General features: G+C 39.7%; 1 protein-coding gene across 13 annotated transcripts in view; it reads right to left on the reverse strand.

The window, feature by feature from the left end:
* GRIP1 (glutamate receptor interacting protein 1) overlaps positions 1 to 13,830 on the reverse strand; it is a 660,770-nt gene that overhangs the window by 180,032 nt on the left and 466,908 nt on the right. The window lies entirely within an intron of this gene.

Below are 13,830 nucleotides of genomic sequence, written 5' to 3' on the forward strand. Positions count from 1 at the left end.
CAGAGCATTATAAGCAGATGACAGAGCATTAGTATTGCAGGAAAATAAAGACAACACAGAGTTAGTAGGCTCCTCTTGGAAGTGCGAAATGGCATCCAGAGCAAAATGGAGGGACAGGGACATTTAGAGGAAGACCAGAGAAGCTATGTCGGGAACAGGGAAGGAATGATGATTTGGCAAAAGAAGACGTATACTGCAATGGACTGATTCACCCTCTTTTAGAAAGAGATAAAAATAACCTGCAGAATCATAGAGAGAACTGAAAAGCCAGAAGGTCTAAAGCTCAGCATACCGGGGACAGTTAGGAAAGAAGCTGAATGAGCAACACACTAGGTGGCAAGATCATGGAGGGGATGGGTCCATGAAATTCTCAGTAAAGTGATTTTTATTTAAATATCGAAAAAGGTGTAATCTGGCTTGGAATACAGGAGTAAAGCTCTAGGATGGCAAATATTAGGGTTAAAAAAGAAAGGAAGAATTCTTTCCAGTTCGCATGGGGCATTTGTATCAAGTAAGAGACATCTGCGTGACAACCGTAAACACTTTCAAGAATAAGATATAAATGGCCTGAGTAGACACAATGTAAAATAATTAACAAGCATATGTAGTCAAGGCAGATGAGCCAAATGGTACCTCCGGTCACACTGTTAGGTAGGTTTGTTGCGGTTATTTTTGTAATAGGAAATCATTAAATGATTAAAAAGAACCATATTGTACATCGTAAACTATTAAACATAACAAGGATTTAATTCAGCAAATATGCTTTATCATCTGAAAACATGAATTCTCCCAACTGAGTGGTCTGTGTTTCAAAACTGAGGAACTCGATTCCTTTGTAGGATATACTTTTGGTTTGAAATAATTCACGATTTCTTCATAAAACTAACAAGGCCTTTATAAGCAAAGACAAAAAGGAAAGATTAACAGTGCTGTAATCTGCAATTAACTTAAAAAATGGAAATCACGCTGTTTTGTGTTTATATTCCATTTGTCACACAATTCTTTATGTTCTTCCAACCATACCTGTAATCTATTAACTTTCAGATACCAATACAATCAACGGCATCATTTGTGCTTATGATACAGTATCCTAGATTTTTGACTCTTCTCCTTGAAAATGCAATAATCAGAAACCACAACCAAAAATGTAAGCATTGTACTACAAAAGTCTCTATTTGCCCCACCATTTCCACCTGAGTGGAATTTGAGTGCTTTTCGCACAGTACTGATTTAATGACCAGGCAATATGCTTTATACAGCACCTGTTAAACCCACCATTATGAAAATCAGGATTCTTTATAAAACCAATTAAAATATATTTTCTGTCATAATCCAAAACTTTGAAACTGTATACTTATGAGTACAGAGCACTGAGCCAAGGAGATGTAGATCATAACAACTAGTTTTAGGGACAGCATCTTGGAAGCCTACAGGCTTTCTTCAGTTTTCAATTTGTCAAGAGTCCAGCCAATTAAAGTCTTGGGTTGAATCCAGCATTGGATTTTCTTAAAGGGCAATAAGAGATTTGCCCAGGAGACTCTGGGGGTTTTTGCAGTCAATACTCTAAGGAGCTATTTTTATTTTATTTTATTTTATTTTTAAGAAATTTACCACTTTGCACTATAGAAATAGTCAACCTTTGTAAAATTAATTTTTCATTTATATTTGAAAACAGTTTTCTTGATTTAGAGCGGAGATAGTCTAGGTAAGCATATCCTTATAAGGCTGAAACCACATTACAAATGATTACCTGGCCAGCTCCTACATATCCATTCCCCAGCCCCAGTCCCACTCCCAGTATTAAGAGTGCCCTTACTAAGCATAAACAAAAGTAAACAATTCTCTAGAAGCCCGAAGTTGTATTGGCCAAAGTTCCAGACTGAAGTAAGTTTGATATTATCTAAGAATAGCTTGCCAAGGTCAATCAGAGTGAAAACAATAATTCCTAATGTCAGTGAGTCAGAATCCTGGTAACATTTATCATGAGAGTTAAGGGGAGCACAGCAACACAGCAGCGTGGTACCATTTAACATTTGTGTGTTTTTTAAATTCGTGTCAGAGGTAGAATTTAGGGATTCATCAGTTTCATATAACACCCAGTGCTCATCACATCATGGCCCTTGAAATGTCCATCACTCAGTTACCTCATCCCCCCACCCACCACTCTTCCAGAAACCCTCAATTTGTTTCTTAGAGTTCAGAATCTCTTATGGATTGCCTCCCTCTCAATCTTCATCTTATTTTTTTCCCTTCCCTTCCCCCATGTTCATCTGTTTTGTTTCTTAAATTCCACATATGGGCGAGATCATATGGTATTTGTCTCTGACTGACTTATTTCACTTAGCATAATACCCTCTAGTTCTATCCACATTGTTGCAAATGGCAAGATTTCATTCTTTCTGATGGCTGAGTAATATTCCATTGTACATATATCTATATATCTCTACCCATTCACCTGTTGATGGACATCTGGGCTCCTTCCATAGTTTGGCTATTGTGGATATCGCTGCTACAAACACTGGGATGCATGTGCCCCTTAGAATCACTTTGTTTGTATCATTTGGATAAATGCAATCGCTGGGTCATAGGGTAGCTCTACTGGTAACTTCTTGAGGAATCTCCATACTGTCTTCCAGAGTGGCTGCACCAGCCTGCCTTCCCACCAACAGTTTACGAGGGTTCCCCTTTCTCCGCATCCTCACCAACAATCGTTGTTTCCTGAGTTGTTAATTTTAGCTATTCTGATTGGTATGAGGCAGTATCTTATTGTGGTTTTAATTTGTAGTTCCCTGATGCCGAGTGCTGCTGAGCATTTTTTCATGTGTCTGTTGGCAATTTGTATGTCTCCAAAGAAGACATACAGATGGCTAACATTTGTTTTTAAAGAAATGTTTCCTAAGAATATCTGTTTATTTTAAACTTCTAGGAGGTAATACAGGCCTTTTATAAAAAGCTACCCATCATAGAATAGATATCAACTCTTGATGTGATTTATTCAAAGTCAACTCTTGATTCAAACTTTGGTTGAAAGTAGAAGTGGAGAAAAGACACTGGATAAATCAATGGCTGATGGCTCCATCGTAGGATACTAAAGGATAAGAATGTCTGGGGTACATTTTAACCCTTGAGCATAAAGTCATGGAGAGCTATTGTGGTTTTCTCATGTGTTCCTTAATGGAGATTGGTTGACACATCATTAGAATTTATTTTTTTTTAAGATTGTATTTATTTTTTCATGAGAGACACACAGAGAGAGGAAGAGACACAGGCAGAAGGAGAAGTAGGCTCCCCGCAAGGAGCCTGATGTGAGATTCGATCCCTGGACCCAGGATCACGACCTGAGCCCAAGGCAGGTGCTCAACCACTGAGCCGTCCCATATCATTAAAATTTCATGGTGACAAGGGATGATTTAGACCACTCTTTCATATTATAGTCAGGACTTGAAGTCCAAAGAAGTAAATTTATAGTACACACATCTAGAGTAAGTCTGGACTGAATTTCTTTAATTTTTTCCCCATGTTCTTTCCTCCTGATGGTATTTCCTCTTGGATGAATAATGAGCTTTGATAGGCTCTTAGTCGCATGCTTCTGTGTCACACAGGTAAGTCTGGACACACCACTTCAGCAGAGAGCTTGCATAATTGTAAGTTAATTTCTACAATGGGGCAGCCCAGGTGGCTCAGTGGTGTAGCGCTGCCTTCAGCACAGGCCTGATCCTGGAGACCTGGGATCGAGTCCCACGTCAGGCTCCCTGCATGGAGCCTGCTTCGCCCTCTGCCTGTGTCTCTGCCCCACCCCCCCACTCTCTCTGTGTCTCTCATGAATAAATAAATAAAAATCTTTTAAAAATTGTACTATGAAGGCTGTGAAAATGTATAATCATAGCTAATTCCTTTTGTGTCTATATAAATCTCATTCCCCCTTCTAAAATGAAGTGTACTTAAATTGTACCACAGAACCAATCTATAGTTTTAAGTTTACTTTTTGGAACATACAAATTTAAAATAAATGCCAATACAATGCACTGTTCCTCAGTAAGGGCTTAAGTTTTCAGTGAATATAAGATCCATGTTAATACTTCATTATCTTATCAGGGAGACACTAAGTAGATTTTCAAGTTCCATCCGATTGCATAAATGAATTAAAAAAGAGGCCTAATATTAAGGAAAGGAAATCAGTAGATAACATCTCTAGAACAGTGCCTGACACACATTCATTAAACATTTGCTGATAGATGAGTGAACTATAGTCAACTTTTGAACTAGAGCATTTATTATAAATAAGCAACCTGAAGAAAGCCAAGCATTTGTTATGCGCTATTCTCCTTCCTAACTCTGATTTTTCTTTTTCTAGGCTTATTTATAGCCTATTCCTTTACTGTCACATCATCACCCAACAGATATTAAGTATTGAATTAACACACACCTTAAAAATTTGTGACTCTTTGTTATATTTACTAAAATATATTAAAATATATTTCCTGGGGATCCCTGGGTGGCTCAGCGGTTTGGCGCCTGCCTTTGGCCCGGGGCGCGATCCGGGAGCCTGCTTCTCCTTCTGCCTGTGTCTCTGCCTCTCTCTTTCTCTCTCTCTCTCTCTCTCTCTCTCATAAATAAATAAATAAATAAATCTTAAAAAATATATTTCCTTTAATTTTCATCTAGACCACAGAAAGATTTATCAAAAATCTTTAAAATAATGCCTTTAAGCAAAAGAATTCTGATTTTCATGCAGGACTTCCAGCCTTGACTTTGATGGTGGATCATCTAAAAAGGGATCCTTACTGAAAGTCACCACAGTGGCAAAGCAGACATTCAATTGGTGGCCTACTGCTCACAGAAGGGAATGCTTTAAGTAATCGTTAAGGGCATCACAGGGTGTCAGAACTGTCAACCTTTCCTAATGACATCTGAGCAGGTAAATAATCACTGTCACACTTGATGGCCGTTCACTGTCATAAGGGCTGTATATTGGTTTTAAGAAGGAAGAGCACAGCTTCCCTTTACAGTGACATCCCATGAGACTAGGGAAAATGCCCTCCATTAAATGGAGAATGACACTGTGACACAGGCACAGAAAGGGCTTAGTCAACCATGTACTTAAAACAGAAGTGGAACAATGGAGAGGACCATCTGTCCCTCTTATTCCCCCAAGTTTGGTCAATCTCCTCCTCATGTGCCAAACACAGGAGAGGCAAACACATATCATTTGTTTTGATTACATATTCCAAGTGAAGCTGGTGTTTATAAGCCTGGAAGGTAGGCAGCAGGCGTCTAAGGAGTACTGCTTCATTCTGCATCACGATCGAAGCCCAAGCTGGAGCTAAGAGAACCACACTTTGAGGAGTGGACTCAGGTCCCCTCATGTTCTCATTACCTAGAATGGTTGCCTGATGTCAAATAGCATCCATGTGTAATCGGGCTGCTTGTCTCTCCATCTCCTGCCTCCCCCATTCCAGTGTCTCTTGGCTTCCCAGAGGGAGTGGATATGACTGTGGTTTCAAGAATCTCTAGCTATGTTCATAGCTTTGTTCAAGAAAAAAAAATTAATTTCCTCTGGCTGAGACTAATCAGCCAATGCTAAACAATTCTTAGCAACTAATTATGCACAATTGAGGCACCTGCTAAGCCAGCGGATCCCTTAACTTCTTGATTAGGGAAAAAAAGGCATTTTGTGCAATTAAACATTATGACCATTTCCTAGCAGCAGGGAGATAGGCAGCTCATGCCACAATGTTCATGCGTGTCATTACAAACTCAGAAGAAACCTCTGTTTTTCATGCATGAACAAAATGAAATCCATTGTGGAGGGAATAATCTGTCCCTTGAATTCAATTACATTCCACAAAGTTTAGTGCCTACTATGTGCAAACTAAGAATCAACGTGGAGAAAAGATAATAAAAATTTACGTGGAATGGTGATTGAGGAATCCTTATTGCCTCGTGTGTTTGAGACTGCAACTGAGTCTCAGTAGCTCAGTAGCTGAGGGGGAAAAGGAGCATGGGCTTAGGGTACTGGTGGGGGGGATGCATGGGAAGAGGAAGGGAGTTCCAACTTCAAGAACATATCCAGAATTCCGCTATCAGAAAAATCAAGAAACAGGCCATTTTAATTTTTGGCTAACATGGGAGTTTTGTGTGATGTGGGACCATAATCTTTTCAGTACTTGGGTCCCGTGAACATTTTATTCCAGCCCAGTATGAATGTACTGCAAGACAGCTGTCGTAAGGGCTGTATATTGTGTGTCTCTTTTTTAGACACTAGACCTCCAGTTCAGTCGGCTGCCTTGGTGGTTTGATGGCACATCCTAAAATGTAAGCAAGATTTCCTGAAGGGTAGCTGTCCAAGGGTTTTGACAATAGACTTACTTATAACTTACACTTATTAAAATAATGTATATATACAAGCACCATGCCCTCACACAATTGAAAGAAAAACACACTCAAAGATATGGCTCAGTACTCCTCTTTGATCCCAAGTAGTTCTTAATGTCTGATAAAATAACCTTTACCCCTCGCAGGGCCAATCAAAAAATGCACCCTCAATCTTTCCAAGAGTCAGATGCTTCTGAGTCATACATGGGCTTCCATTCTATTGCTTTGGTGTGTTGAAGCTACCATATGGATAACTGCTTACATCTGACTTGAGAATGAATTAGTTTAATCTCCTTGCCCAACGGGTGAAGTAGTCCACCAACCAGGTTTAAACCAGAGGGAGCAGGAATGATCTGAGCTTGATGGTAGAAGGCAGAGGCAATGTGCTCCTCCTGTCTCGTCTTCTTCCTGTGAAGAGACGGTTTCCCTCTCCAACTAACCCTCCTGTCTTGTGTTATTTGTTTTGCATTTGCATGACATTATTGTCTATCCTTGACTCTGCAGGTTTCTGTACAGTTTTATAAATCAGACACAGATGTACTTTATATTCTTAAAGTGGACCAGGTCTTTTGCTTTTGAATATTCAATTAAAAAAACCCCATCCAAACAGAGTGACTTCATTTTAAAAACAAGCGTAACGATGGTTTCTTCACAATGATAGAATGTCCTGTAAAATTATATTGCTCACAATCACATAACCATTTCGGGGATCACATATTACAGCTAAAAACAATGCCAGCAGTAGAGCTCATATTGCTGTAGGCCTGCCTTACAAGGCCATCTTTGTCTGTCACCGCCCCATTAGCCAACTCCTTGCTACTCAAAATGTGGTCCACAGACAAGCAGCATGGGCATCACCTGGGAGCTTGTCAGAACTGTGGGATCTCTGGCCCCACCCCAGACCTATGGATAGGATTTAACAAAATCTCCGGGTGATCTGTCTGCACAGTAACATCTGGGAATCCCTGTTCCGATTGATTTGACCAAGAACAACAGCACAGGTGGTGAGGATGCATCTGTCCTGATTGTCACCTGATTGTGTCAATGGCAGCCTACAAAGAAGGCCGAATAGCTTCTTGCTAGTTCTCAAATACTATAATTATCAAATTACTTATGGAACGGTTTCCTCAAATGAAAATGAAACTGTGGCGATGTTATGATTCTCAGTGAATTCCATCTTCTCTTGATTCACCCTAAAGCCTCTGACAATCCTAAAATGGCTCGTTTATGGTGGTAACTGGATACACCTAAGGTCGGATTACCTACAGCAGTTGATTGATTAAGGTGGAGACAGGACATAGTATGGTGTTACCACCTCCTAGCCAGTAAAAGACAACCAAGTGAAAAATTATCTACTGCCTCATGGCAGGAACATGGGGGAAAGAATATTCTGTGGTACTATCTCCCTAAACTCTTTTCTTCAGACACAACGTTGCTCCCTTGGATGCATATAGTTCTCCTGGAACCGGGAAGGTCTCCAGCACAGAATCTGGCCTATGATCTTCAGGAGCTGATGCAAAGGACCGCTGTGGCCCCGAGCATCTGGTCAACCCTGTGGAAGGGTCTGTAGTAACTGTGCTGCTTGGTGATGCCTACAGGTTTTTTGGAAGAGTAGTATCTCGAGCCAGGTTAATTTGTAAATCCTCTCTGAAATTAATGAGCATGAAATTGCACATTTTCTGCCTCTGGCATTCCCAACGCTCATGTGTCTGAATCACAAATGATAACTCGGATGCTTCTTCCTTGGTATTGTTTCCAGCAGGAACAGATGAACAAAAGTCACAGCAGGGATCTCTGGATGGCTCAGCGGTTTGGAGCTTTCCTTTGGTCTAGGGCATGATCCTGGAGTCCTGGGATCGAGTCCCACATTGGGCTCCCTGCATGGAGTCTGCTTCTCCCTCTGCCTGTGTCTCTGCCTCTCTCTTTCTCTGTGTCTCCATGAATAAATAAATAAAATAAAAAAAAAAAGTCACAGCAGTTACAGACTGTCCTCACCGCCAAAGAACTGACATTTCTAAAGGGATGGACACTAGGGCATGAGGCTTATTTTCATTACCATATCCCATCTCAATTGAAAACTTTAAAAAGTTAAATTTAGTACAGTGTCTACACTTTCTATATGTTGAGAGGACAATATGCTTTAATTCCTTGACTTAATCATCAGGTTATGCCAGCTGACATTGTCAGTATCTTAACACGATGAAATATGTGCAGGTTAGATAAGGTCTTAGCATTAGAATAATAACGTGAAAAATATAAATTACTTCAGGGTAACGAGTACTGGCTATCTAAAGCCACATTTACTAATTATTATTTTTTTAAATATTTTACTTATTCATGAGAGACACAGAGAAAGAGATACAGCAGAGGGAGAAGCAGGCCCCCCATGGGGAGCCTGATGTGGGACTCGATCCCAGGACCCCGGGATCACGACCTGAGCCAGAGGCAGACACTCAACAACTGAGCCACCCAGGTGTCCCCATTTACTAATTCTTATTTAAAAAGTGCACCATTATTCAGGAAAAAGTATATGAGTATAAACAGTTTGGAAGAGATCTCAGGATTCTTGGAGGGTCATAAGAATCAAAGATTTTATCTCCTAGCAACTAGAGCTGAGTGGGAGAACCCATAGAAATAAATAAAACATTTGGAGAAACTAAGGTTCCCTCCATTTTTTTGACCAATAAATAAAATGAAACAAGAAGTTACTTTGAAAAATACAGAGAACAAATGGGTCTTTGGTGGCGGGGGGAATGCGTGAAATAGGTGAAGGAGAGGAAGAGTGCACTTATCTTGGTGAGCACCGAGCAATGTATAGGATTGTTGAATCATCACATTGTACATCCGAAACACATTTAATGCTGCATGTTGAATTAAAAATAATTAAGTTACTTTGACACATATTGCTCACAATTTCAACTGGCATAAATTCTGGGGAAAAAATTTTAAAGAGTACATAGATTTTTCTAGAGATAGCACATGCAACAAAATGTTCAACATGTCTTCATCGAAAAGATTGAGGTTTTTAAGAACATTCCAGTAACAATGGTCACAGCTTCAAAACTGGATCATTTAAATGATCCTATCTCTTGATTATTCAGATCTCTGCTTTTCTCCCCCTTTTGTTTGGGGCTCTTTTTGCATTTCTAGTATAAGCTGTAGAGAAAAAGAGGGAGCTTTTTGTAAAATCGAGGCTCTCCAAGAAATCTTGTTTTACATGATATTACCACAAAGCTTTCTACATTTAGAACATTTCAGTATGAAACATCAGTTGCAAGAATGAGGTCAAAATTCATGGAAAAATAAGAGGAAGCAAAATGGAGTCATGATGACTTCATTTTAAGAGATTTACATCTTGTGCCAGTGAGTGAATAAACACTGGAGATCATTAGATAAAAGAATGATTTGTTTGGTGTAGCTTTGATTATTGAGAAAATGGCCTTTAAAGCCCTCACCTTTTGCTGGCAATTGGTGGTAATTTTATAACTAAGGCAACTTTCCAATCTGGTTCAGTGGCTCAGTATTTTTTCTTCTTTTCTTTCTTTCTTTCTTTCTTTCTTTCTTTCTTTCTTTCTTTCTTTCTTTCTTTCTTTCTTTCTTTCTTTTCTTTTCTTTTCTTTTCTTTTCTTTTTTCTGTTAACCAAGTATAGTGTAAGCTAAAACAAATGCCAATTTCTGGCAAATTACTTTACACAAATAAATGATAAGATAGTCACCACTACTGACTAATTCCTAAATGAAACTGAGAAAGAAAAGGTATTGCCACCACCATTCAGACTCACTTTCTAATAAATAAGCTGAAAAAAAAAACTGTCTCTGTATCTAGCACCCTGGAACAATAGTACAGGAAAAACAGTCTAAACTTATAAGCTTGAGTAATATTTTAGAGCTAGGAGCACAGACTGTTTTCCCCGGGGCCACTGATCTGACTGAAGCACAAGGACATACGTGCCAAACCCACTGCGTGACTCCCAATTCCTTCCTTCATGGCTCGTGTGTAGTGGTCTTAGAAACAATACTCCAGGGGCACTTGAGTAACTCAGTGGTTGAGCATCTGCCTTCAGCTCAGGGCGTGATCCTGGGGTCCTGGGATCGAGTCCCACATCAGGCTCCCTGCATGGTGCCTGCTTCTCCCTCTGCCTGTGTCTCTGCCTCTCTCTCTGTGTCTCTCATGAATAAATAAAGAAGTCTCAAAAAAAAAAAAAAAAAAAAAAAAAGAAAAGAAGCAATACTCCAAAGGATGTTTCCAATATGCCAAGAAAAACCAAAGTTTTTTTCCAAGAATCTACTTCCATTAATAATCAAAACAGTGAAACAAGAGATGAGAATTTGTGTTAATGGGGAAATCTGATTAAGCCAGAATTTTTCAGAGAGCAAAGTAGACAGAAGGAAAAGAGATCCTCCAGTTGAATACCCTGGCAATATATGAAGGATATAAGTTATATGAAGAAAAATTAGGGTTTGACTGTAATCATATAAGATTTTTTAGATGCTTCTGTCATTATATGTCAATACCACTGATTTCCTCTACAAATAATCTAAATACTTTCTTACAGACCTTTCCTTGACTTCTGACTTTGTGCTTTCCCTAGTAAGTAGTTCAAACTACTTGAGTCAACCATAAGACATTTTTTAAATGTAAATAATAATGCTATAAACAATTACCAAGCAGTCACTGTATGACAGCATGAGTTTTAGTCCTTTATGCGTATAATCTTATCCTCACAGCTCAATAATATTTAGAACTGCACACACACACACACACAAAAGATAAATGTGTTACAAAAGGAGTTCTGGTCTTATGGAAGCATTATGGAAGCAATAAACAATGGCAATTGTTTATCCTAAACAGTAGATTCCACGGTGAATTTAAATGCAACTACTATTATATTGAATTTGAGAGGGCACCTGGGTGGCTCAGTGGTTGAGCGTCTGCCTTTGGCTCAAGGTGTGATCCCGGAGTCCTGGGATCGAGTCCCACATCGGGCTCCCTGCATAGAGCCTGCTTCTCCCTCTGCCTGTGTCTCTGCCTCTCTCTGTGTGTCTCTCATGAATAAACCCCCTGAGAACACTGTGGTGTAGTCTACACGCCAAGCACTGTACTCAGGACCTCATATACATGATCAATATTCACAACTATATAATAGTGCAGGTAGAATTATACTACTTGAAACAGGAGGATAAAGAGGCTTGTAGAGATGAAATAATAGGCTCCCAGGGAGCAAAGTGCAGAAATAAAGCTTTAACTTGTCTTTATAGGGTTGGCTCTTCACCACAATGATATACTATTTACAAAAATTTGATTCACATTCATTTTTATGATTACTGTGTGCGTGAAAAGAAAGGCACATTTTCATACACTAGTCACTCCTGGGTGTCTTCTTGGGTGAACATATCACTGACAGAGGATAGGACTTGGGGCTGCATTTGAAGATTTCCTGGAATTTTTCAGTTTAGAAAACTTCTCCCAGCTTTCAGACCTCACTTCCTTGCCATGAATTCTTAGCTTAGTTTATGATATAAGATTCAAGTTTTTTTTTTTTTTTTTTTTTTTTTTTCTGGCACATAAGCAAATCACTTGAAAGAATGACTTTTAGGCAAGCAGCCCCAAGCATTTTAGGAGAGGAAACCTGGCTGAATTTCTCTAACTCCTACCCTATGCCAACCATCCTCTGCTGATAGAACATTTATGAACTGGTTCCTACAAGTGGTTTATCATCTTCAGATGAATAAATAGTGGGACACTCTCTTTCCTCCTTTAGTATTCCAGACACCATGTTCATCGCCTGCTGCTTACAATATTTCAAACCTTTCATTAGTGTTCATGCAGCTAGAAAGGGAAAATAAATCTTGGGCTGGGCGACCACTAGCAATACAATGAAGAAAAAGGTGGAATGTCTTGTGCTGTTGGCAAAGGGGCTCACTGAAGCCTGTCTTTCCTCTTTCTCTGCCCGCCCCCAGCACCTCCCCCCACCCCATCTACAAGTAGCCAGGCTCCAGGGCAGGGGTGCTGCAGTCTCAGTTCTCAGGCTCAGGAGGGGCCTGTGCAGCAGAGCTCCTGCACAACAAGGGGCAGACTCGTTGCTAGACCTAACAATTTTACGGGGAGCCTAGGAAGCCCAGTGACTAACACCAATTAGCTATTCTTTCTGAGACTGTCATCTCTTCTGGCTTTGGCTCATTTCGGGACCTATCTCTGAACTCACTTTTTGATAGCTTATAGTTCTAAAAAAATTTCCCAGGTTTAAAGCTCAATCTGTAAGCGTGAGCTAGTGTCATTACATAGCATTTGAAGCCAACACCTTTCGGCCCGTTAGGGGAAGGGTGAGAATCACATTTGGGTGCCTTGGGAATAATATCCTTCATACGTATGCCTTGGGTCGCGCGTGTTTTGCTTTATTAATTCATTGCTAGGTCAAGCAATAGCAGATGACTGCTTATCAAGCAGATGACATGTGTTTTTAATGCATGATTAAAGCAGGATTTATCATGCTTGTCAGAATCCAGGGAGCCTGTGATTTTTGTTATTTAAAGCCCTACTTTGGATGCTCTCTGGTTTTACAGTGAGAGGCAGTGATGATGTAGACAAAACCTTACAAGAGTGTTAGGCCAGAAATACTTTTTGTATGCAAAACATTAAACCCATTTAATACACCAGGATTTTACCGTAATGCATCTTTTAGGGTTCACGTGGCTCTATCATTTCCTGTGTGACTTTGGACGAGTTGCTTATACTCTCAGCACCAATCTCCTCACCTGTAAAAGGGAAATCGTACTGTACCTACCGCCTAGGATTCTTGTGAGGATCGACTAAACAGTGTAAATAAAGCACCAGGACTGAATTGAGTTGAAAAAGTGGTGGTTCCATCCCTTTACCTGGTGTATAAAGAAGCTGAGAGACAGACAAGAGCCGGCAGGGATCTCTCAGCAATAAATATGTTTTCACGGTAGCCCTTACCATATTATCTTGTAATCCTCAACCTGTTTTTCTCCATAATATGAACTCCTTTGAGTGGGGATTTATTCTTACAGTTACAGATATTATTAGCCCCATTGTTAAGGAGGAGGAAGCTGAATTTCAGGGAAGCTAAAAGTTTGTCTAAGGCTAAATAGCTATTAAGTGGCAGAGGATGCCATGACTCTAATCTAGGCTGCCTGCCACCAAAGACCTCTTTTTTCCTAATATTGCTTTCACTGGCTCAATAAATAGAGTCTACACGACATACAACCTTCATTGGAGAGGGAAGCGTGTTATCTGACAATTGTAAACCAATATGAGTGCGGGCCAACCTGTCCTTCCATTTTCTACAACAATAAGAGTCAAGTACTTGACATGTCTTTTTTTTTTTTTCAAAGCTACGAGGTACCATTTGCAGAGTTTTCAGTTGGAAAAATTCACTGATATTAAGAGGTCTATTATGATTCAATTTGTCAGTGGCAAAATAAAAATTAAAA

Source organism: Canis lupus, chromosome 10 (genome assembly GCF_011100685.1).
Source record: "Canis lupus familiaris isolate Mischka breed German Shepherd chromosome 10, alternate assembly UU_Cfam_GSD_1.0, whole genome shotgun sequence".
In the NCBI taxonomy this organism is placed as follows: domain Eukaryota; kingdom Metazoa; phylum Chordata; class Mammalia; order Carnivora; family Canidae; genus Canis; species Canis lupus.